This window comes from Camellia sinensis, unplaced genomic scaffold (genome assembly GCF_055761805.1).
Source record: "Camellia sinensis isolate YWXY unplaced genomic scaffold, ASM5576180v1 Unanchor3, whole genome shotgun sequence".
Lineage (NCBI taxonomy): Eukaryota > Viridiplantae > Streptophyta > Magnoliopsida > Ericales > Theaceae > Camellia > Camellia sinensis.
The window spans coordinates 15394513-15418634 of record NW_028129178.1 but is presented as its reverse complement, the minus strand read 5'-3'; the positions used below and the strand labels follow the sequence as shown (position 1 = coordinate 15418634).

At 36.3% G+C, this 24122-nt stretch overlaps 1 pseudogene across 1 annotated transcript in view; it reads left to right on the top strand.

Moving 5' to 3' along the window:
* The window catches only part of LOC145816181 (protein kinase and PP2C-like domain-containing protein), an 82767-nt pseudogene extending 64388 nt beyond the window's left edge, over positions 1 to 18379 (top strand). The window contains exons 4-8 of the transcript XR_014358635.1: positions 11729 to 11798; positions 11907 to 12126; positions 12287 to 12391; positions 15332 to 15427; positions 17969 to 18379. The product of XR_014358635.1 is annotated as a protein kinase and PP2C-like domain-containing protein (transcript). The remainder of the gene's footprint in view (positions 1 to 11728; positions 11799 to 11906; positions 12127 to 12286; positions 12392 to 15331; positions 15428 to 17968) is intronic.
* The last annotated feature ends 5743 nt before the right edge of the window (positions 18380 to 24122 follow it).

Here is a 24122-nt window from a genome sequence, read left to right as displayed (position 1 = left end):
CCCGATGGCCTACTTCTAAGCTTAAGTGTTAGAAAATTGTATTTTCCGATCTAGTTTACAAATCGGGAGTAGCATGCGTGTTCTTTAAGTTTTCACAACTGAAATTGGTCCCTCCTAAGATGTTCGAGGTGTTCCCCGGGCCTTATTGTGATTGTTACACGATTTCGGCCCGCCGAGGCCTATTTTCAAGCTTAAGTGTGAAAAAAGTACTTTTTTCGACCTAGTTTTCAAGCGAGAAGTCCCACGCTAGTTCCGTAAGTTTGCACAAGTTGCAATGGTTTCTGCCGTGGTGTTGGAGGTGTTCCACGAGCCTTCTCGGGACTGTTAGAGGATTTTTTGGCCCCCGATGACCTATTTTCAAACGTAAGTGTTTAGGAAGTGCATTTTTTGACATAGCTTCCAAACCGGGAGTCCCATGCGAGTTCCGTAAGTTTCCACAACTCACGTTGGTCTCTCTCTAGGTGTTTGAGGTGTTCCCTGGATCTTCTTTTGACTGTCACACGATTTTGGCTCGCCGATGGACTATTTTCAAGCATAGGTGCGAGAAAAGTGCCGTTTCTAACCTAGTTTTCAAACCGGGAGTCCCGTGATAGTTCCGTAAGTTTTCACAACTTACATCGGTCCTTCCCGGGGTGTTTGACGTGTTCTTCGGGCCTTCTCGTGACTGTTACACGATTTTGGCCCCCGATAGCTTATTTTTGAGCTTAAGTGTGAAAAAAGTGCATTTTTTGATTTAGTTCTCAAACCCAGGGTCCCGTGCTAGTTCCGTAAGTCTCCGCAACTTACCTTAAACCCTCCCGAGGTGTTTGGGGCATTTCCCGGTCCTTCTCGTGACTGTTAACCGGTTTTGGCCCCCCTGGTGTCCAATTTCCAAGCTTAAGTGTGGAAAAAGTGTCTCTTTCCAACTTAGTTTTCAAATCAGGAGTCCCTGTGCTAGTTCCGGAAGTTTTCACAACTCGCGTTGGTCACTCCCGAGGTGTTTGAGGTGTTCCGGGCCCTTCTTGCGACTGTTACATGATTTTGGCCCCCCGATGGCCTACTTCCAAACTTAAGTGTTAGAAAAGTGTGTTTTCCGTCCTAGTTTTAAAATCGGGAGTCTCGTGCCTGTTCGTTAAGTTTTCACAACTCAAATTGGTCCCTCCTGAGATGTTCGAAGTGTTTCCCGGGCATTCTCGTGATTGTTAAACGATTTCGGCGCGCCGAGGCCTATTTCCAAGCTTAAGTGTGAAAAAAGTACCTTTTCCGACCTAGTTTTCAAACCGTAAGTCACACGCTACTTCCGTAAGTTTCCACAACTTACATTGGTTTCTTCCGAGGTGTTGTAGGTGTTCCACGGCCCTTCTCGGGACTGTTACAGGATTTTTTTGGACCCCGATGGCCTATTTTCAAACTTAAGTGTTTAGGAAGTGCATTTTTTAACTTAGCTTCCGAACCGGGAGTCCCATGCGAGTTCCGTAAGTTTTCACAACTCACGTTGGTCCCTCCCTAGGTGTTTGAGGTGTTCCCTGGACCTTCTCTTGACTGTCACACGATTTTGGCCTCCCGATGGACTATTTTCAATCTTAGGTGCGAGAAAAGTGCCGTTTCGGACTTAGTTTTCAAACCGGAAGTCCTGTGCTAGTTCTGTAAGTTTTCACAACTTACATCGGTCCCTCCCGTGGCGTTTGACGTATTCCCTGGGCCTTTTCGTGTCTGTTACACGATTTTGGCCCCCGACGGCTTATTTTTGAGCTTAAGTGTGAAAAAAGTGTATTTTTTTATTTAGTTCTCAAACCGAGAGTCTCGTGCTAGTTCCGTAAGTCTCCGCAACTTGCCTTGGACCCTCCCGAGGTGTTTGGGGCATTTCCCGGTCCTTCTCTTGACTGTTACCCGGTTTTGGCCCCCCCAATGTCCTATTTCCAAGCTTAAGTGTGGAAAAAATGTCTCTTTCCAACTTAGTTTTCAAATCGGGAGTCTCCGTGCTAGATCCGTAAGTTTTCACAACTCGCGGTGGTCACTCCCGAAGTGTTTGAGGTGTTCCCGACCCTTCTTGCGATTGTTACATGATTTTGGCCCCCCGATGGCCTACTTCAAAGCTTAAGTGTTAGAAAAGTGTAATTTCCGATCTAGTTTTCAAATCGGGAGCCCTGTGCCTGTTCATTAAGTTTTCACAACTCAAATTGGTCCCTCCTGAGATGTTCGAGGTGTTTCCTGGGCCTTCTCGTGATTGTTACATGATTTCGGCCCGCCGAGGTTTATTTTCAAGCTTAAGTGTGAAAAAAGTACATTTTCCGATTTAGTTTTCAAATCGGAAGTCCCGAGCTAGTTCCGTAAGTTTCCATAACTTACGCAAGTGTTTCACGGAATTGTTGGAGGTGTTCCACAGGCCTTCTCGGGACTGTTACATGATTTTTTTGGCCCCCGATGGCCTATTTTCAAACTTAAGTGTTTAGGAAGTGCATTTTTTGACTTTGTTTCCAAACCGGGAGTCCCATGCGAGTATTTGGGAGGCTTAGCTTGATTTAGGTTAGAGTTTTCTATTTATTCGGGAGGCTTTTCTAGGAACAAATGAAATTACAATGGGCTTCATTTGATTGAAGGGTTGATATCATGTCTTTAACAAATTAGGAGCAATTGAAATAGGCGCATGCTTCGGATGCGCTTCGTTAATGTCATCTCACCTCAGGGATGGCAATGGATCGGGTTTTGAGTGTGATTTCTTGCTTTTAAACTTAATTAATTTAGTGATACAATTTTATACTTTACTTTACTATAAACCTGACAATTTTGACCTACCTACCGCTATAGTTTACCCTACCATGGCACAAATACAATCGGGCCGAGGAATTTTGCCATCCCTCAGGTGCACCTTACTGCACTTTGTGCCTAAGTGCGTGCCTAAGCACGCTTTTGATGGCATTGGCTTAGATTTTACACACATTCCATAAAACATACGGTGTCAATGATTAAGGATGTGCAGTCTACTACCATGTTGTGTTCTTAGGTATTGTTTTTTTCAACATGTAGGAATTAGTAGTATTTTTTGTCAATTTTGAATAGATTATTCCTGATGCATCTAGAGAAGAGAACCCAAACTTAGATTAGGTTATTGACCATTGACCAAAATAAAATAAAGAGATTAACTTATTGGTAAGTTTTAGCATGTTGCACAAGATTTATAAGAATGTCTAAACATGAGTGATGATAATGAAGTATTTATGTCACGATGGACATAATGCACTTCAAAAAATTTGATAAATATCCTTGTAAAACATGGGAATAGCTAACGTGGAATATGATTTCAATTTAAAACATTCATGAATAAATAATGCAAATAATATTAATTTTTCTAAATTATTTCCAACATCTCACCAATTTAACCTGCATGGATAGCCTAGTTGTCAAAGGAGTGAACTCTTGGATGAGATATAAACTCAGATGCTTTGGGTTAAGCTCTTGCTGGCATCTAGACCCTGTCTTGGAGAGGTTCTTCATCATCCAAAAGGAAAAAAACCTCGCCAATTTTAAAATTTGGTATTGCTACTCAACATCTTAGGTAGACGTCCTAATTAGATACCTCTTTAAGTTTCAGCTGAAAATTCTTGGAATTACTTTATGGATTTAATGGCAACTACTGAACCTCTTCAAATTACTCGTCTCATTAATTTAGAAATTTCAAATTTGTTTTGGTTTCAGCTCTCGCTTCTTCTCTGTTTCTTTCTCTCAACATCTTCTGCTTCCTTTGTCTCTCTCTTCTCTGCATATTCTTCTCTTTTCTGCATAGCTTAGCTTCGCTTCTTCTTCCTCTTCTTTACTGCTTTCTTCTTTTTCATCTTCCCAGCTGGTTTCTTCTTCCTCTCCTCAGCTGGTTTCTTCTTCCTCTCCTCTGTTGCTTTCTTTTTCTTCTTCTTCACTGATGTTGCTTCTATTCTCTGCTTCTTCTTTGAATCTATTATCTACTTCCCCGCGTCTGCTACTACTCCTACTACTGCCGATCTGTCTGTTCTCTACTGTAGCTGTTGTTTTCTCTTCTCCCTAACTGTTGTTGGATCTTTCCTCTGTCACTGATGTTGCCTTCTCTCTTTCTTCTCTGCTGCTGCCGCTGATGATGATGATGATGAGGATTTCATCCGTGTCCAATTACTTAATTTGTTTACTCTTTGCTTGGTGCCACATATGTGTTTTAATGAAATTCCTGTGAGAAACCAGTTTACTTGTTTGGGAGTTTGGGCTGAATGTAGTAAAGTTCTCCATTTGAGTTATATCACTTGAAATTTTTTCTAACCAAAGTACCAAACTAAGCTAAATCCGAGAGTACATAGGAAGGAGAAACTTCGGAGCAATTTTTTGAAACGTAAACATCTCTTCAAACTCGAGATGGGTTTTCTTCGACAAGAGGGGTTTGATGTACTGTGGTCCCATAGGAAAAGATTGATTGCTGATTATTGGCATTGGATAAGCTTATTGCTGTATGTCTGTTCCTTTGCTTTGATTCTCTGTTTTATGAACGTATCTCGGCAACATCTACATAAACTTGGGATTGTACACAGGGATGTAAAACCAGCAAATATTCTTGTAAACGTCATCACCATTTTCTAATTTGTTTTGTTTTGTTTTGTTTTGTTTCTGATCTTTTTGTGGGTAAGATTTTGTGTTTCCTATTCAAGTGGTTGAATAATATGCTGCTGCCGCCTCTGTTTTTTTATTTGTTGGCAACTTGATGAAAACCTTCGTCCACATCTGGCAGACTTTGGTTTAGCAGAATATAAGAAAGATCTTAAACAAGTTTTTATGGAGAACTGGAGATCATCTGGAAAGCCAACTGGTGGTTTCCATGAAAAGAATATGGTCGGCACGCTCATATATGGCACCTGAAATATTGAGAAAGGAGATACATAATGAAAAGTCAGATGTATATAGTTTCGGTGTGACAATAAAGTAAGAGTTTGACATAAAATTAATGATTTTTCTATGCTCTCTGCCACTTTGAATAATAGCAAATCAAAATGTTGTTTTATCCTTTGTACCTGATGATGTTTTACGAGACGGACAAGAAGTTTTTTGAAATGCTATATGTTGATGACAAGTTAGTGATTGTAGAACCATGCTTTGATACTGAAATATATAGCCTGCACCTGTGCTTGTGGACTCTGGTAGCTCCAATAGGTTTATTGAGTTTGCTCTACTAATTGTTGGCAGAAATTGCAGTCTTTAGTAGCTAGTACCTTGTTAGTTAACATTCTTGAGAAGTTGATGACAGATCCAATGATACATGTTGGACATTTCTTCATGTTAGATGCATGTCCAAATATGTCAATATTTTTTTAGATCCGGACACATTTTCGACACTCGGGGGACACGTGTGTCCATCACTTAGGAAAGGTGATAGGACTTTGTTAGTTAAATTAGTTATTGGACAAAATATAGTAAACGTTATTAGTGCTTACGCCCTCTAAGTAGGATTAGATGATCAGACTAAGAGAGATGATTAGATGATCAGACTAAGAGATTTTTTGGACCAAATAGATGAGGTATCACAACAACTAGGGAAGTTGGAGAAGATGTGGTTCATACAATTAAGACAGGGTGGCTTAAGTGGAGGAATGCGTAGTCTGCTAAAATTGTCTACACATACCTTGAAATTTCCTTTCTTCAACCTGCTGAGTGCACAAACCACAGACAGCACACATAGACACATACAATTCTCTCTCTCTGTGGTTTGATCAAGTTAAGATATGGCTGACGAAACCCAGAAACCGGCGGCTCCGGAGACTTCGGTGCAAGTAACTGAGGAAGAAATGAAGGCCGAGGAGGCTGCTCCGGAGACCCCCGCTACTGAAGAACCCTCGAAACCCGAAGAAGTCCCTGCCGAGACTTCTGCTCCGGCGGAAGAAGTGGCAGCGCCACCCAAGGAAGTGGTTGTTGCTGTTGCTGAAGTAGTTGAGAAAGTCACCGCCGTCATCAACGACGATGGTGCCCAAACTGTCGAAGCCATCAAAGAAACAATCGTCGTTGATTGTGAGGGTGTTGACCTTTGTCGATATGGAACTCTTTGTATCATGCAGCTTGCTTTTCCAGATGCTGTCTATTTGGTCGATTCTATTCAAGGTGGGAAAGTGCTGATGAATGCCTGTAAGCCTGCTCTTGAATCTAGTTACATTCACCTTCTCATCTTCTCATCTCTCCTCAACAAGCTCTCCGCGGTAGCAGCGGTTTGTCCACAGAGACGACCAGTCCTCTTGGCAGCAATAAGACCAACCTTTTGCCCAGGTGGTGCATCACGGCGAAACAGTGCTGGCATGACTAATATGTTGATGGTTACCACCACCATGGGGATGCTCCACGGGGTGTTTTGCTTTATGGTCCACCTGGTACAGGTAAAACCATGCTTGCTAAGGCTGTTGCTCATCACACGACAGCAGCCTTCATAAGAGTGGTTGGTTCTGTGTTTGTTCAGAAATACTTGGATGAGGGTCCTCGAATGGTTCGTAATGTCTTTCGTCTTGCCAAAGAGAATGCGCCTGCAATTATTTTGATTGATGAGGTAGATGCCATTGCAACTGCTAGATTTGATGCACAAACTGAAGCAAAAAATGCTTGTATGATTATGATAATAGGACAAGTGGGGGTGGCAGCTGGTGATCGATTTGTGTTCGTTTGATCTGATCCAATCCCTCACCCATCCTCTAAGCCGATCTACTTTTTCTTTTATTTATTTACTTTTACTTTTTCTGGTCTTTATCCCATATCCTCCTGTTCCTCACCCTCTATTTTTTTATTCTCTTTGTTCCCACCATGTCTCACCTATACCCCTTTTTATTTTTTTAAACCAATCTTCACCTCTGCACCCACTCATCCAAAACTCTATAATATATTCCACCGCCTGAACATCCTCCCCCCAAAAATATTCTCTGTTTTCTTTATCTATTTTATTTTTTTATTGTTATTATTATTATTAAACAAACCAAAACAAAAACAACAACAACAAAAAAAAAAAAAAAACAAAACAAAACAAAACAAAACAAACACCTCACACTGATCTCCACTCAAGCACACCCACCATTTTGCCAACTTTCTATTCTTATTATTATTATTATTATACAAAACCAACACAACCCAACACCAACAGTCCACTTTTCACATCTTTATTTTTGCCACCCTTAATTTTTATTTTATTTTCTGTTTTTCCTTTCCATCATCACTTGTTCCAACTTTCCACCCTCACATATTTTTTTTTTTTTTTTTTTTATAATATATTATATCCCCCTACCATTTATTAGCTCACCGATTCCCACGCCTTCTGATATTTCAACTCTTTCTTTTATTTCCTTTCCCAAAAAAAAAAAAAAACAAAACAAAACAAAAAGAAAAAAAAGCAGACGAAGAACTGCACACCAAACTCATTTTATTCATGTCAGGGGCGATCACCATTTTCCACAAAACACAAAAAAACAAAAAAACAAACAAAAAAACAAACAAACAAACAAAAACAACCACACCCACAGCGGGATTTTTCTTATCTACTTTGCTGCTGGTCTCTTCTTCTTGCCTCTGTCCTGTGCGGCCCTTGATGGTGCTGCTTCTGTACTTCCTACTCCACCGAGCACGTTCACTCCCCCATACTCCTCCACTGCAGCATATGGCGGACCTCCAAATCGGAACATCACGGTGGCCTTCCGCTTCAGCTCCTTATTTTCCGCCTTTAGCACACTTATCTCTGCTCGCGCATCCTTATACATGCACTAGAGCAGAGCCAGTTGGGCGTTTAACTGCTGCACCTCATTTGTCCTACTCTGAAGCCGGTGCGACAAGTTTATGACCGCAGTCATCGTTTCCACACATGACTTCAAAGTATACTGATTGGCCTCAATATCAGTTTGCACCGCCATTTTTTGCTCCACAGACCGCATCGGAAAGTTCAACGGAGCAAAACCAGTGGTGTTCGGTTGAGGTTCACGGGCCACCGCACCAGTTATCTCTCTTGTGGACTCGTTGAGATCGGGAAAGAGGGTGAGCAGACCACGGGAAGAAGAGGCCATTTTCTGGGCAACAGAGTGTTACAGAGTATCTCTCTCAGCAACCGAAGAGTTTTTCAGAGGTTTTTTAGCAGGTTTTGCCTCAGCCTTAGCCTCAGCCTCAGCCTCCAACCTTGGTTTAAATAGCCAGGGCAGATACGCGCATTTCGCGCCACTTGACGCCAGACGACAAAACGGGCGCGCAAGCCAAGGTAGTCACGCGCCTCGCCATCATGTCCGGCACACCTTTTTATGGATTGGGCACGCCTTTTGATGGCACGCCTTTTGACAGATTGGGCACACCTTTTGAGGGTGCGACTTTTACATCGGTCCGACATGACCCCATAAACTGTCCTGACATTTGATTCCGGTTAGCTTTTCCAACGGTCCGACATGACCACATAAAACTGTCCCGACATTGATTCCGGTTAGCATCTCCATCGGTTCGGTGTGACCTCGTCAACTGTCCAGACTTTATCTGCTACAACGGTCTGCCACCACCATACAGTGTCCTCTACAACGTTATGACACCACCATACAGTGTCTTTACCAATGGTCTGACACGACCATACAGTGTCTCCTATCCTCTTTTATTTTTATGTATTAGTCTATTTTTTTGTTTTGTTACTCTCTCCAAACTCAAGTTGGTTAGTTGCTATCCCCCTTGAGTTTGTGGGGGGCTGTTAAAACCTACCATCACCTACTACACCTACCACCACCTACTACACCTACTCCACCCACTTCACCTACTACATCTCCTATATCAGGAGCCCCACACCATTTGTAATTTATAACATACATCAATCAATAATACATCAATTTTAACAAGTACCCACTAGATTAAAAGGAAGGTTCTATAGAATGACGACTAGAATAGCGATATTGTATGGGATGGAATGTTGGGCAACTAAGAAACAACATATAGATAAGATGAGTGTTGATGAGATTTCGGATGCCAAGGTAGATGTGTGGCAAGACTAGAAAAGACAGAGTTAGGAATGAGTATATTCGTGAGTGGGTAGGAGTTTATACCGATAGAAGATAAGCTGAGAGATAATAGATTAAGATGGTTTGGTCATATTTGTGAAGACTAACAGAGGCAGCAGTGAAAAGATGCAATATAGTAACGGTAGAGGGAAGTGTTAGGGGAAGGGGAAAACCTAAATTGACGTGGGCTAGTATAGTAAATAGAGATATGAATCTCCTTAATTTGACTAACCAAATGGCTTTTGATAGACTCGAGTGGAGAAAAAGGATTCATGTAGCTGACCCTATTTGATGAGACTTAAGGCTTGGCTTGGTTTGGTTTGATTTGGTATTAATTAAAGTATTCATATACATGACATATAATAAATATATAAAACTATTTATTTTGCAGGTGTCCTTCACATGTTGCATCTTGTATTTTTTGAAATTTGTTGTGCTTGCGTGTCCATGTCATGTCTCTATCGTGTCTCTTGTCCATGTCCATACTTCTTAGAGTGTCTAATAATGGATTAAACACTATTTTTTTGGGCTGACTATTTTCATGTCATACTTGTCAAAAAGCAAATAGAATGATTGGTCATCTTGATCATTCATGAATGCCTTAATTCACTTTATCTAACAAATTTCATTTCGTGGCAATGTAATAACAAGAAGGGTATGCATGTAGCTTATTTCTCTTATCTAGGTAGTGGAGTGGTGGCAATAGTAGTAGAGGTGAAGTGGCGACAGTGGAAGTAGTGGTGGTGGTGGAATGGCGTTTGCAGGTGGAATGGCGTTTGCAGTAGTGGTGAAGGTGGTAGAGGAGATGGGTGGTGAGAGAGAGAAATGAGTGAGAGACAGATAGAGAAGAGAGAGAGAGAGAGAGAGAGAGAGAGACAGAGTGATGAGCGAGAGAGAGACAAAGTGGTCGCTAAAAGTGCATTTTCTTGTAGTGGATCGATAAATCGAGAGGGAGCTCAGTAAATAGAGAAGACGGGAGTGCTGTGAGCAACACAAACACAGTGGGAGAGAGAGAGAAAAAGAGAAATAGATAGAGAGTGAGAGACAGAAAAGAGACATAGAGAAAAGAGAGATGGATGAGAGAGACAGAGAAAGATAGAGAGGAGAGATGAGCGAGAGACATAAAGAGAAGAGAGATGAGTAAAGAGAAGAGAGATGAGCGAAAGAGACAGAGAGAAAAGAGAAGAGATAGATGAGTGAGACGCAGAGAGAGAGAGTCAGATAGACAAACGGACAGACAGAGAAGAGTGATGAAGATGAAAAAATGGATGAAAAGATATAGACAGAGAGAGAGAGAGAGAAAGAGCGAAAAGGGATAAACGAGAGAGAGACAGAGAGAGATGAGCGAGAGAGATAAAGAGAAGAGAGAAAAGAAAGACAGAGAGAGAAGAGAGATAGCGAGAGAGAAGAGAGAGAAGAAAGATGGACGAGAGACACAGAGAAAGAGAGAGACAGACAGACAGACAGAGAAGAGTGATGAGTGAGAGAGAGAGAGAGAGAGAGAGAGAGAGAGAGAAGAGAGACAGAGACATAGAGAGAAAGAGACAGACAGAGAAAGAAGAGTGATGAGAGAGAGAGAGATAAAAGAGACAGAGACACAGAGGAAGAGAGAGACAGACAGACAGAGATAAGTGAGAGAGAGAGAAGAGAGACAGAGAGATAGAAAGATGAAAAAATGGGTGAAAAGAGAAATGTTCAAAAGAGTAAGACGACGTTTTTATTTTTTTATTTTTTTTTGTAACAGAAAAATACCGTTGCATTTATTTAAACCATTTTATGACTATATATATATGAAGCCGTCTCAAAGCCACAATATATATATATATATTTTTTTTTTTTTTTAAATTTTTTTTGCAACGGTACGTATTACAATCGCAAAAAACTCTTCCGTTTTCTTTTTTTTTTTTTGCGACTGCAGCTGGTACCTTTTTTTTTTTTGCGACAGCAATTTCTGTCGTCAGAAATACTCTTTTTTTTGCGACAGCAAGTTGTGCCGTCTCAAAAAGTCACATTTTTTTAGACAGGAAGTTGTGCCGTCTCCAAAAGTCACATTTTTTGCGACGGCAAGTTGTGCCGTCTCAAAAAGTCACATTTTTTGAGACGGCAAGTAGTGCCGTCGCAAAAAGTCACATTTGTTGCGACGGCAAGTTGTGTCGTCTCAAAAAGTCACATTTTTTGAGACGGCAAGTTGTGTCGTCGCAAAAAGTTCCGTCTCATAAGTCCACTTTTCTTGTAGTGATACCATCTAGTGTTGTCTTGGGGATCCTTCGGTACTTGTGGAAGAAGGGAGACAATGGAGGACACTCACTTTCTTATGCCCCAATGTGCGGTGAGAAGGATATCCATGTGTTTGGAATCTTTGATGGTCATCGAGGTGCGTCATAAATTAAGAGCTACTTATTTTCATCCTATTGGTGTATTTGGTACCAAACTCAAGCAACAGTGGATTTTAATGAGAACTAAAGCTCATGTGGGTGATCACAATATTAATTAATAAACAATTGCTTGGGCATCACTTGAAGTGTTTCTTAATGAAACCAAAATGGCATAATGAGCATTACAAAGCCCAACTATTACAAAATGGAATTATTTTGGAAATTAGTTTTAAGAAATAAATGTTTAAATTCTTGAAGAATTCCTTTTTTTTTTCTTTTTTTTTATAATTCTTTTTGGTTGTTTCCAACATAGCCTATGTGTCGTGCATTAGTTGCTCTAGATTACAATAAAAATGGCAAGATCAAATGCAGGTGCAGCAGCTGCTGAGTTTTCTGCTCGAGCTTTACCAGGATTTTTGCAAAGTCTTGGTTCCATAAAAAGGTTTCTTCCATTCTATTATTCTTGTGGGCTCTTTACATTCTATAATCTATATATGAATCTATTTAATAAGAAGTACATATTTTTATTTTGTATTTGATAACAATGCAGTCCGTCCGATGCATTACTAGAAGCATTTGTCAAGACAGATGTTGCATTCAGGAATGAATTGGATTCCCATCGTAAATCTAAGGGAGTTATTCAGAAAGACTGGCATCCTGGTTGCACAGCCATTGTGGCTCTTATAGTCAGAAACAAGCTTTTTGTTGCTAATGCTGGCGATTGCAAGGCAATGCTATGCTGAGCTGGCAGTGCTTATGCTCTAAGTAAGGTGAGATCGGACTTGATTTATCAACTAAATGACTGTGTAGTTGAAACATTCTATTAGAATAAAACATGGACCTTTTTAAACTTATTTTATTAAAAATTGTCTCCTTTGCTTACCCAAATGGGTTAAATTGTTCTCCAACTAATTCAACTTGATGCTGTAGGATCATGTTGCAAGTTGTCCCGAGGAGAGAGAACATATTATCAGTGAAGGGGGACAGGTCAAATGGCAAGTTGACACGTAGAGGGTTGGGCAGGCTGCTCTCCAGGTTTTCTTCTTATCCTTTACTTAACGATATTCTAGAAAAATGTGTAGACTATTGTCTTCTAATATGGTTGTCTATTGTGAGGAAGTATATAATATAAACTTGTTTCGTCAAATTCTTTTTGCACCAAGTGTTAAGACACATGGACCACCACTACAACCCATATCTAGGGATATCTTGAGCATTATGATTACCAAAAATACTTATGATCACTAAAACATGAGAGAAAATATAAAAGGTAAGGAGTTGGTCCTCGCATCCTACTCCAACTTCTGAGCGTAGCGAGGAGGCTCCTTGTGTCTTGCATCGGCTGGTAGTTGTATGGAGGGTTCATCAGTTGTCACCATGAAGAGGAACATTATGCAAGTTGGGCTCAAAGCATTCGATGTGGTTGTTGACGAGGTTGATCACAAGAAGATGTGGGTCGCGAAAAAGGGTAGATCTCTGGAAAGATCCCTGATGTTGGGATTTGAAGTTCCTTTGTTGGCTCAAAAGAAGCTTCTTAATTCCTGAAGAGAGGTCTTTTGGGCAGTCTCAACCTCTCAGAGGGCGCATAGGCTTTTGGAGGTCTAGAGACTGGTGAATAGGAGTGGTTGCTCCTTGAGGTTAGGATTTTTGGGGCAAATCAGTGGCTGGTTGTCACACCCCACCCCAATTTCATATTAGAAATCTAAGGCATGATGGTTAAGGGTTTAAGGCTAGTTAAGATTATTAAGTTAAAATAGTGAGATCTTCTATTGTAAGTTCATATTAGATTATTCACCCAAAAAAAAAAGTTCATATTAGATGTGGACTGATTCAAAAGAGTAGGGTGATTGATGTATGATGTATGTTTTAAAGCCTAATTTAGCGTTCAAGGGTTCAACAACAAAAATGGAAACGAATAACAAAGCAAATGATTTAGATTTCAATAACCAGACTTGCTTCATATTGTGTGTGTTTATAAAAGTAGCACACACTGAACTCTCTTTCCTCCCTACTCAAATCCCATTACATTACACAAAAGAAATAGTACAGGTACAACTTTCAGGTATATACATTACACTTTACAATCAGCTCACAACAGTACAGTAAAAAAATAGGGTAAATTACATTAAACCCCCCTTAACTATGACCTATTTTTGAGTTGCCCCCTTAATGTTTTAAAGGCAACACTTACCCCCCTTGAAGTATATGAATTGCAAAAGTCATTAACACTGTTAACAGAAATTATTAAGTTACCCTTTTACCCTTCAATTGTATTGCTACCAGACTACCATTATCTTCTTCAACCACTACCTAATTTCTTCCAAACCCTAATCAAATCAATTCAATCCCAAACCCTTAATTCCACAGTGTCTCCACAATTCCGATTAACAAACACAACAAATTCATTTGACAAAGGGAGTAAAGTCAGCCACTGTGAATCACCACAACAATCCCATATTTTTGCAGGACCTAATGATCAACAAAGGGAGTGAAGTTTGGGGGTGGCAATGGAGATGGGGGTGTTGTTTAAGGGCTTGGGGTTTTGAACTCATTGAAGAGAGAGAGAGAGAGATGAGGGGTTGGCAATGGCTACAACAGCTTACGGCAATGGCAATGGCAATGGCAATGGCAACAACGGTGGTTGAAGACAATGGCCCACCTCTCTTCATCTCACTTGCCACATGCAACCCCTCTTCCAGCCTACACCAACTCCTTTTTTTTTCTTTCTTTAACCAATGGCATCTCCTTCATTGTTCCTCCCTCCTCCCATCTCTGCACCACCACCTTATTTCCCTCACCACTCACCACCTCCCCTTTCGATTCCCACCAAGCCGAAACCCCTTTCCCACAGCCTCCCTCCCACTGATCAAACACCCCAATACACTAAAAGCCCTATATTAATTCAACATATGTCCAGTAAAATCCCCCCACCTAATCAACGTATCACCATCAAAAACCACAATTCTTTTGCTGTGGAACTTTTTTATCAAATCATAATGGCTTGGCTAATAAGGGTTCTCTAGTTGGTATTAGCCATGAGAGTTTCTGGTTATGGCTTGGCATTTCTGGCCATGTAGAGTTGCTGGTTGTGTATATATATACGATGTATGTATATATAATAAGGCTTTTTTAGTCATAAATTTTTAATTACAGTATGATACATTTATGCCAAATGACTACCGGTGTGATGACAGAAGAGGTTTAGAGTTACAAAACAAAACTATAAGCGGGTTGAGTGTTGAATTTTTAAACATTGATTTTTAACTTGACAATGGGTCATAGTTGAGGGGGGTTTACTGTAATTTACCCTAAAAATATATATGTTGTTAGAATAGGAAATTGATCAGAATTATCAATATAAAAGGGAATGAAGTCTAACTCATTCCCTAACTGTTTCTTTTCTCTAAACCTACATATGTGTATATATATGTATGTATGTATATATATTAATATGATTTACCCTAAAACATTGATTTTGGTTCTCTGTGTGGTGTTGCTAAAATTAAATACAACAATAGGTTGAGTATAGGAAGATTCATAGTTCTCAACCAAACTTGCTAGCATGTCCACCAACAAAGCACACCTACAGTAGGCAAACATTTTTTCTTTAATTTGTTAAAGTTATATATTCCTTTATTTTTATTTTTCCGTCATGTCTTGGGAGGGCCTGAACCTTGCACCTTATCTTTTTGGGTATTAAGAGATAGCACTAAGCTAATAGCTGATATTTTATTTATTTTATTTTTTAAATTCTAAATAATGAATTAGAAACAAAAGGTTGGTTTCTATTTAATGAGGTTTCTGTAAACTAGATTTAAAAAATAAAGAAACACGAAGAGGGTGGGTAAACAGGAACACATGGTCCCTGCCCGGCCCCACTCTTTGCCCGTGCTTCCAGTATTCAACATGATGTGAAAGCAATAATCAATAATTTGTGGTTGAATTTGAAGTTTATTAATCACATATTTTTTACAGGTTACGCTGTCTATTGGTGACGATGATATGAAGCCTGTTGTGACTACAGAACCTGAGATAACTGAGACCATACTGTATGTAGAAGATGAATACTTGGTAAGGTCCTTTGATCTGATAATCTTCTGTTATCTGGGGTTTGTTATTTGTGTACTACGACAAACTAATAAATGGATTTGTGGCTTCTAGATAAACTTTTATGTACAGTTTCTAGGGAAATCAGAAATTTTAAATAACTGCAGTTGCATCTGCTTTAATCACTTTAAAGGCATTTGTTCTATATGCCATTACCAAACACAATTTTTTGTAGTGCCTGGATGATCATAGCACAATTCATGTTCTTGCAATTTGAAATTTGTAGGCCCCCAATTTAGGAGGTCCCATACTTGGAAATGTTATTAGCAAGACAATAGAATAATCCTGAGATATATTATTGAAGTTTGAAATCTGTAGCCTTACAGAACAAGATTTTCTCCAAGTGTTTCCCACAAACACTCCATTAATCCCAATAGTTTAAAAACCCTTTTACGAATGATGTGGAAAAGAAGTAACACAAGGTTTTAGAACAATAAACTCTTTAAGGAGTTGAATTTAAACAACAAAGCTCAAATGCAAAAGAATATGGAAGTTGAAGCTCAAAACTTGAAAGATCTTGATGGGTATTATATTTAATCCTTCATCCCATGTTTGTAGACATGTAAAAATCTTGTTTTTATTGCCCTTCATCTCATTTTGGTCGTTCCAATGCAGTAAATGCGTCTCTAGCACTTGAAACGAAGTAGCTGTTGCATATTTTAGAATTTAAATTTTGTGAAGGAGTCAACTTATTTTGAATCTAGGTGAAATCTGAAGCTCTCAGAACTTTTCTTAAGGGATTCGATTTATTTTGTCAAGGAGTTGACTAATCCTTTTATCTTGCACGACAATTGGAGTTCAGGGTCGACTCATTTATTTGAGGTCGACTCAAGACCTTCAATGTTTTTAAGATTTTCACGTGTTAAGCATCTCAAACTCATCCAAAACCCTTTCTAACTCCAAAATAATTTAGATAATGAACATTTAATCATAAAACAAATATCATAGACTTATTTTGGAGCTTTTTAATCTCAATCATTACAGCAGGAAAAATGTAAAACTTTTAAAACACTTGTACTCCTTTTGTAATGAATTATTCATCAAATACTAATGACAAAATCATGTTACATTCTCATATTTCATTAAGCTATCCAATACCTAACACCAAAGGATATTGACAATTCAAAGTACAAGTTTATCATTTGGTAGCCACTCACTAATTTTGTATTGTGAAATATCAAACATATATCACTGTAAAACACAACCAACAAAAGCATCATAGACAATATCAAAACTAAACCATAGGTCTAATTTCTCTTTCATTTGAAGCATTTTGAGGCTTCTTGAATTCAACCCTTATTCTTTTGTTATGTTTACAGTTAAAAATAGAATACAAGTATCTTGGCAGACTAACCCCAAGGGGTTGGCCTAGTGGTCAAGACCTGAGCCTAGGGTGTGCTCCCTTCAAAATCTACTAAGTGCAAACAATTTCTCGAGACCAGTTCATATGGGACTTTGCCCGACCCGCCACTAGTGGATGGTGGGATTGGTCTTCCAGAGTAGTCGGTCTAGTGGGCCAGATGCTGAGTTATCAAAAAAAAAAAAAAAATTATCTTGGCAGACTTGTAATTATTCTAATTTGTATTATGCTTTTCGTTTGTTAGTGCATAACACAGGTAGGCACTCAGATCATTCAAAAGAGATCGTATACCACAATTTGAACGATTATGGTTTATGCCTTTGTTTTTCGGTTCTAAAAATAAAAAAATTCTAGCGACCTTGCCCTATCTCTGCCCTCCCCATTCACACCTCATGGTTTCAAAGCATTGAAATAAGACAAAACAAGGAGGGTGTGGAGTAAGCCTAGAATGAGAGAGTGTTCTGACGATTGAACTTCCATAGAACTACATGTAAAGTGATACAGTCCATACCTAATATTAGGAAGATAACCTCTCTAGTATATTTGGGACTGGTTAAGTTTGAGATAATATTATAGTGTTAAAGATATCAAAATATATGAAGATCCATAATTGAAGGGATTTGATTGTATCTCCCACTATATATATGGTGTACCATGTAATCAAGAGGATTAACTAGTGTGAATAAAAGATGTAGCCCATAGGGCTTTGTATGTGTGGACGTAGGCCAAGATTGACTGAACCACGTTAACTTTTTGTGTTCTTTCTTCTCTCTTTTCTATTTTTATTATCTCTTCATATTCAACCTTCTTGTCATATTACCAATATCAACTGTTAACACCTCCCTTCACATGTTTCTCATATTTCTGAACTTGGAGTTATATTATTTAGTTTAGTGATCTCTAAAAAATAATCTTTTGAAAAAAATTACAGTGGCTGAAAAGGGGGGTGGGAAGTAAAACCCTAGATAATTTTGCGACCTTTATGCTTTTCCCAATAATTCTTATTTAATTCAAATGCTTATGATGTATGTTTCATTTGTAATCAGACCATTTTCAAAATTTTGCTTTATTTATGATGGATGGTTGTGACTTGTTAGCATATCACATTTTTATAGAGAGAGTAACAATATGTGTTCGACTGTCAGGTTATGGCTAGCGATGGCTCTAGGATGTTATGAGCAACGCAGAGATTGTTTGCATAATAAAGGACACAGTGAAAGAGCCTGGGATGTGCTCAAAGAGATTGGCAACCGAGGCTGCTGAACGTGGAAGCAAAGATAATATAACTATTATTGTCGTTTTCTTGCATCCTGTATCTACTGCAGAGAGGATTTACTAGGTTTGATGGTATTCTTATACAAATTGTTTTGTATGTATGAAATTAATTTTAGTGAGACATGGAAATGAACCAGAGGTGGTAGGAAAAGGTTTACCTCCTCGTCTTGTGGAAATTGTATGCGTACATTTATTTTTAGTGGGAAACTACACAAAGCATATGCTTGTATTATTGGATTTCAATGTGCATATATGGAATAATATTGCTAATAGATGTTTAATGTGTTCACAGTGCGCGCGCGCGCACACACACTCTCTCTCTCCCCAAAAAGGCATGAACACTTCATTAAAATTAAACTGCACTACATGATTAAGGCAGGAATTTTTGATATGATAATACGATTCAAATCTACATGAATATGTATATGGCACAACTCGTTAGCACGAATATTAAATAGGTTGGATTACTGACAAATTTGTATAGAACAAAGCTGACACGAATAATTGCTATAATGAAAATTAGTTACATATTTAATATTATTTCTATTAAAGGGTGTTATGACATTTTTTAATCTCTTATATAACTCCCATCTAACTAAGAAAAAAGCATGTAAAATAGGATTTGAAAGCTAATAAAGGTTTTGTTTTTGTTTTCAATTGAAAATTTATTTGTCTACTGTTTGAGTTAATTTAGTAAATATATATATATATATATATATAATAATAATAAGCTATTGTTTTTGTAAATTAAGAAAATCAAATTGAATTGAAATCAAATATTCTTATGAATAATTTCATTCAATATAGATTAGTTTCATAAAAATTAAATTGTGAAGAATTTTTTTTTTATATTTTTTATACACTAGATATTTTTAGCTTATGGTAAAACATTTTTACATGACACATTAATACTATACAAATTGGATACAAATTAGAAATGACATGACACAATAACACGAAATAATACATGAGTTAGGTTATTATTATGATAATTTTGACACATTCAAAATATCACAACACGAACACGACCCCGAAAGCATGCGAAGAAATATGTATGAAATTAATTTTAGTGAGACATGGAAATGAACCAGAGGTGGTAGGAAAAGGTTTACCTCCTCGTCTTGTGGAAATTGTATGCGTACATTTATTTTTAGTGGGAAACTACACAAAGCATATGCTTGTATTATTGGATTTCAATGTGCATATATGGAATAATATTGCTAATAGATGTTTAATGTGTTCACAGTGCGCGTGCGCGCACACACACTCTCTCTCTCCCCAAAAAGGCATGAACACTTCATTAAAATTAAACTGCACTACATGATTAAGGCAGGAATTTTTGATATGATAATACGATTCAAATCTACATGAATATGTATATGGCACAACTCGTTAGCACGAATATTAAATAGGTTGGATTACTGACAAATTTGTATAGAACAAAGCTGACACGAATAATTGCTATAATGAAAATTAGTTACATATTTAATATTATTTCTATTAAAGGGTGTTATGACATTTTTTAATCTCTTATATAACTCCCATCTAACTAAGAAAAAAGCATGTAAAATAGGATTTGAAAGCTAATAAAGGTTTTGTTTTTGTTTTCAATTGAAAATTTATTTGTCTACTGTTTGAGTTAATTTAGTAAATATATATATATATATATATATAATAATAATAAGCTATTGTTTTTGTAAATTAAGAAAATCAAATTGAATTGAAATCAAATATTCTTATGAATAATTTCATTCAATATAGATTAGTTTCATAAAAATTAAATTGTGAAGAATTTTTTTTTTATATTTTTTATACACTAGATATTTTTAGCTTATGGTAAAACATTTTTACATGACACATTAATACTATACAAATTGGATACAAATTAGAAATGACATGACACAATAACACGAAATAATACATGAGTTAGGTTATTATTATGATAATTTTGACACATTCAAAATATCACGACACGAACACGACCCCGAAAGCATGCGAAGAAAGCAAGAAAACCTATATAACTATATTAGTAAAGCGTAAAGAGATTTTCTCTTCTTATTATCTTAGAGTATTGATCCTGAAACATTTGTACTAACCCAAATCCGGTTCATCCCTCTTTTGATTTATTAACTAGAGTTTCAGGCTTGTTGATATTATTATGGCCGTGAAAGGCCTCAAATGACAGATTTTTCTTGCTTCACTCCCAGCATTGAAAATAGGCAGCCTTATGTCAATATGAGCTCGTCCGAAGATTGTGATTTAGCTGTTGCGAATTCCTCAGCTTTCCGCTAGACCCACCCTCAAGCTGTAAATATTAATGTCCGCCATTTATTTGTTTCATAACCATCACTACTATATCATAATCTAGGATCACAAAATTTCTAAACCAAGACAACTACTATACACAATTATAAAAACAAAAAATAACAACCACCATTATTCGTGATAATCAAACACAACTATAAATCATTAACCAAACATTCCTAATATTATTTTGGTTAATAAATTTGGTTGAAGATTTAGCAAATGAAAGGGAAAAAGTATGTAAAATGCGAATAAAATATAGACATTTTATCGACATTTCACACAACTTTTTCTTTTTCTTTTCAAATCCTTACTAAAATTTATCAACCGAATACAACCTAAATATTTGGGGGAAATCAAAACAGTACACTTTTGGGATATTCTAAATAAATGCACTTTTTGACTTTTTATAAAATATGAGTTGGGTATGGGTTGGGTTTGAAGTGATGTGATAGAGAGGTGATATGACTTAAATAAGATGATATGACTTAAATAAGATAGTAACTTTTTGACTTTTTAATTTTTTTAGAAGATGACAAACAAGGACGGCAAGATTTTTCTTTACTCTAACCAGAGGCACGACTATAGATTTTCTTGTAATTTTATTGTGCATAGCTTTAAACTATAAACGAACGAAATGATATTTGCAATGCTTTATGATCGGGGAGAAGTTTGGTATTAAAATAGTTAAAAACTTATTCAAAAATCAAAAAGCTTAAAACTCATATAAAAAATAAAAACTCATTTTTTATTTTTTTGCATATTTTCCATAAAAAATAAAATAAAAATTAGAGTCATTTACAAACACTTTCATTTTTCACTTCATATTTTAATCAAAAATTTACTAAAAATAAATCACTTCCCAAAAGAAAATTAAAAGATGGGAAGACGAGTAATGGTATTTGATTGTATTTGTACCAATGTAGTCACTATGTTAAACCACTTGCGTGGCTAGTCCTTTGGTCACTAAGTCTCTCTTAAGGAGAAATTTTGAGTTACACTCTTAGGAGTATAATAGGAGGCAAGACTTTAGTGTTTGTTAGGAGAATATGTGAGTTCAACTCCCTTAGATGTTAATCTAATAACTAATTACTAATTTTTGCTAATTAGAAAATAAAAAATAAAAGCAGAAAAACAATGAAAAATTAAGGGTTGAAGATGGAAGAAAAAGTAAAAGGTGTGAGTTCAACTCCCTTAGATGTTAATCTAATAACTAATTACTAATTTTTGCTAATAAGAAAATAAAAAATAAAAGCAGAAAAACAATGAAAAAAGAAGGGTTGAAGATGGAAGAAAAAGTAAAATAAATGAGAAGAGAGGGGAAGGAAATAGCGAAAATATTGTACGTAAATATATTAAAATATACATTTTTATAATTATAAAAAAAATTAAAAAAAGAATATCATTAAATTTGCAATAATTTTCCCGATCAATATTAAAATAGATGTATATTTGGAAAACAAAAAATAGAAAAGAAAATAATATTATATAGATACTTTTTTCATATTATAGAACAAGTAGTGCTATATAAAAAATAAAAATAAAAAATTGTACGCAAATATTGCAATAAAAACAAAATAAGTAATGCTATATGGGTGTAATTTTTATCATTGTTACATAATTTTTATCAACCCGATTTTTTGCATGAGCCCAAGCAAGGCCAGGCTGTGATGATTTTATACTCCTAGGAACGGGTTGTTACCTGTATATCTATTTTCTAGGGAGTCTTTGGTTACACCATATAAATATCTATTTTCATTTATATATAAAAGCTTTTCTTCATAATGTACAACTATGATAATGTATAAAAATAAATAAATAAATAACTATTATGAAAAAATGACTTGTTAAATTTATTTAATTTTCTCCTTATGAATATAACATAATTTTCACAAAGTTTAAGTAAGAAATTATATTCGATTAATCATATACTAAAACTAATTCAATTTTTTTTATCCACACCCTAGCCCTCTAGACATAATTTTTTATTCTGCCCCTACTAACATCTACCTTAATAGCTCATGTTAACAAACTTCATAAATCGAATGCTAGTCAATAATGGAATGCTAAGAAAAAGAAATGGAAAATTCACATATAATTTGTTCAATTAAATACATATGGAGACCATGGACTTTTTGTAGAGAGTGATTAGACTAACAAAAAAAAATTTGACATAGAATTTGTTCAATTGGATACATATAGAGACCACAGACCTTTGTATACAGTAATTCGATTAACAAAAGAATTTGATCAATTAAATATCTATGGAGACCATGAACCTTTGTAGATGGTAATTTGACTAATAAAAAACTCACATACAATTTATTCAATTAAATACATGAGGAGACCAGTGACCTTTGTGGACACTAATTTGACTAACAAAAAAATTGAAATAGAATTTGTTCAATTAAATACATATGGAGACCATAGATCTTTATAGATAGTAATTTGACTAACAAAAGAATTGGCATAGAATTCGTTCAATTAAGTACATATGAAGAACACGAACCTTTGTAGACAGCAATTAGACTAACAAAAAAAATTGGCATAAAATTTGTTTAATTTTAGACGGTAATTTGACCAACAAAAAAAAAATTGACATAAAATTTGTTCAACTAAATACATATGGAGACCATAGATCTTTATAGACGGTAATTTGACTGACAGAAAAATTGACATAGAATTTGTTCAATTAAATACATATGGAGACCACAAACCTTTCTAGACGATAATTTTTTATGCGACCTACAAAATATTGATATGGAATTGTTCAATTAGATGTATGCTATTAAGTATTAACCTATGTAACCCTTAGCTTGTTTATGGTTTGATTATCTATAAGGAATATGTGTAAATTTAAAGGTAATAAAAAGTTATATAATCTATCATAAGTGAAAATATTATGAGGGAAAGCCTTTAACTAGGTTGCAAACGAGTAATAGTTTGTTCAACATTGGTTTGAAAACCTGTTCATTTTCAAAGCATATTCAAACTTGGTATATTTAAGTAACAAGTTTATCTCAAACAAATTTTTAACAAGTCAAATACGAGTTGAGCTCGAGTAACTTATTTGTTTTTATAGTGCACAAATATTTAACAACGATCAAACTTGGCTTATTTACATAACAAGTTAATCTTGAACAAATTTTTAACAAGTAGTAGAACAAGAGTCAAGCTCGAGCAGTTTTTTTTAATAGTGCATAGTCGATAATAGGTTGTTTAAGATTGATTTGAAAACTTAATAAGATTTAAAATGTGTTTATAATTGGCTTGATTACATAAGGAGTTCTCGAACGAACTTTTAACGAGTCAAATACTAGTCGAGCACAAACAACTTTCTTTGTTTTACAATCCTAACTTTAATTAATATGTAACAAAAAAAATAGTTTAATTTGTTAAATCTAACTGGGGACTTTTACTTCCCTTTGGACTTGCCACTCTGCGAAACAAAAAGAGAAAGACAACTTATTTAATTTTTTAACTAAGTCCACGAAGAAGGAAAGTTACTACACCCACATAGAAAAGAAGGTGCAGAGAATACATTATAAGAATCCTAAATCTGCGAGAAAACTAAGAGCTAGTCGGAAGGAAAGAAAAGATATGCATTTGAATCCTTACTTGTGTACTCGTTGACAAAGTAGAATGATAACAAAAATAATACATGTAATTGACCTTACTTAATTGAGACACAACTAAGATTAATTTGGTTAAGATGCAAAT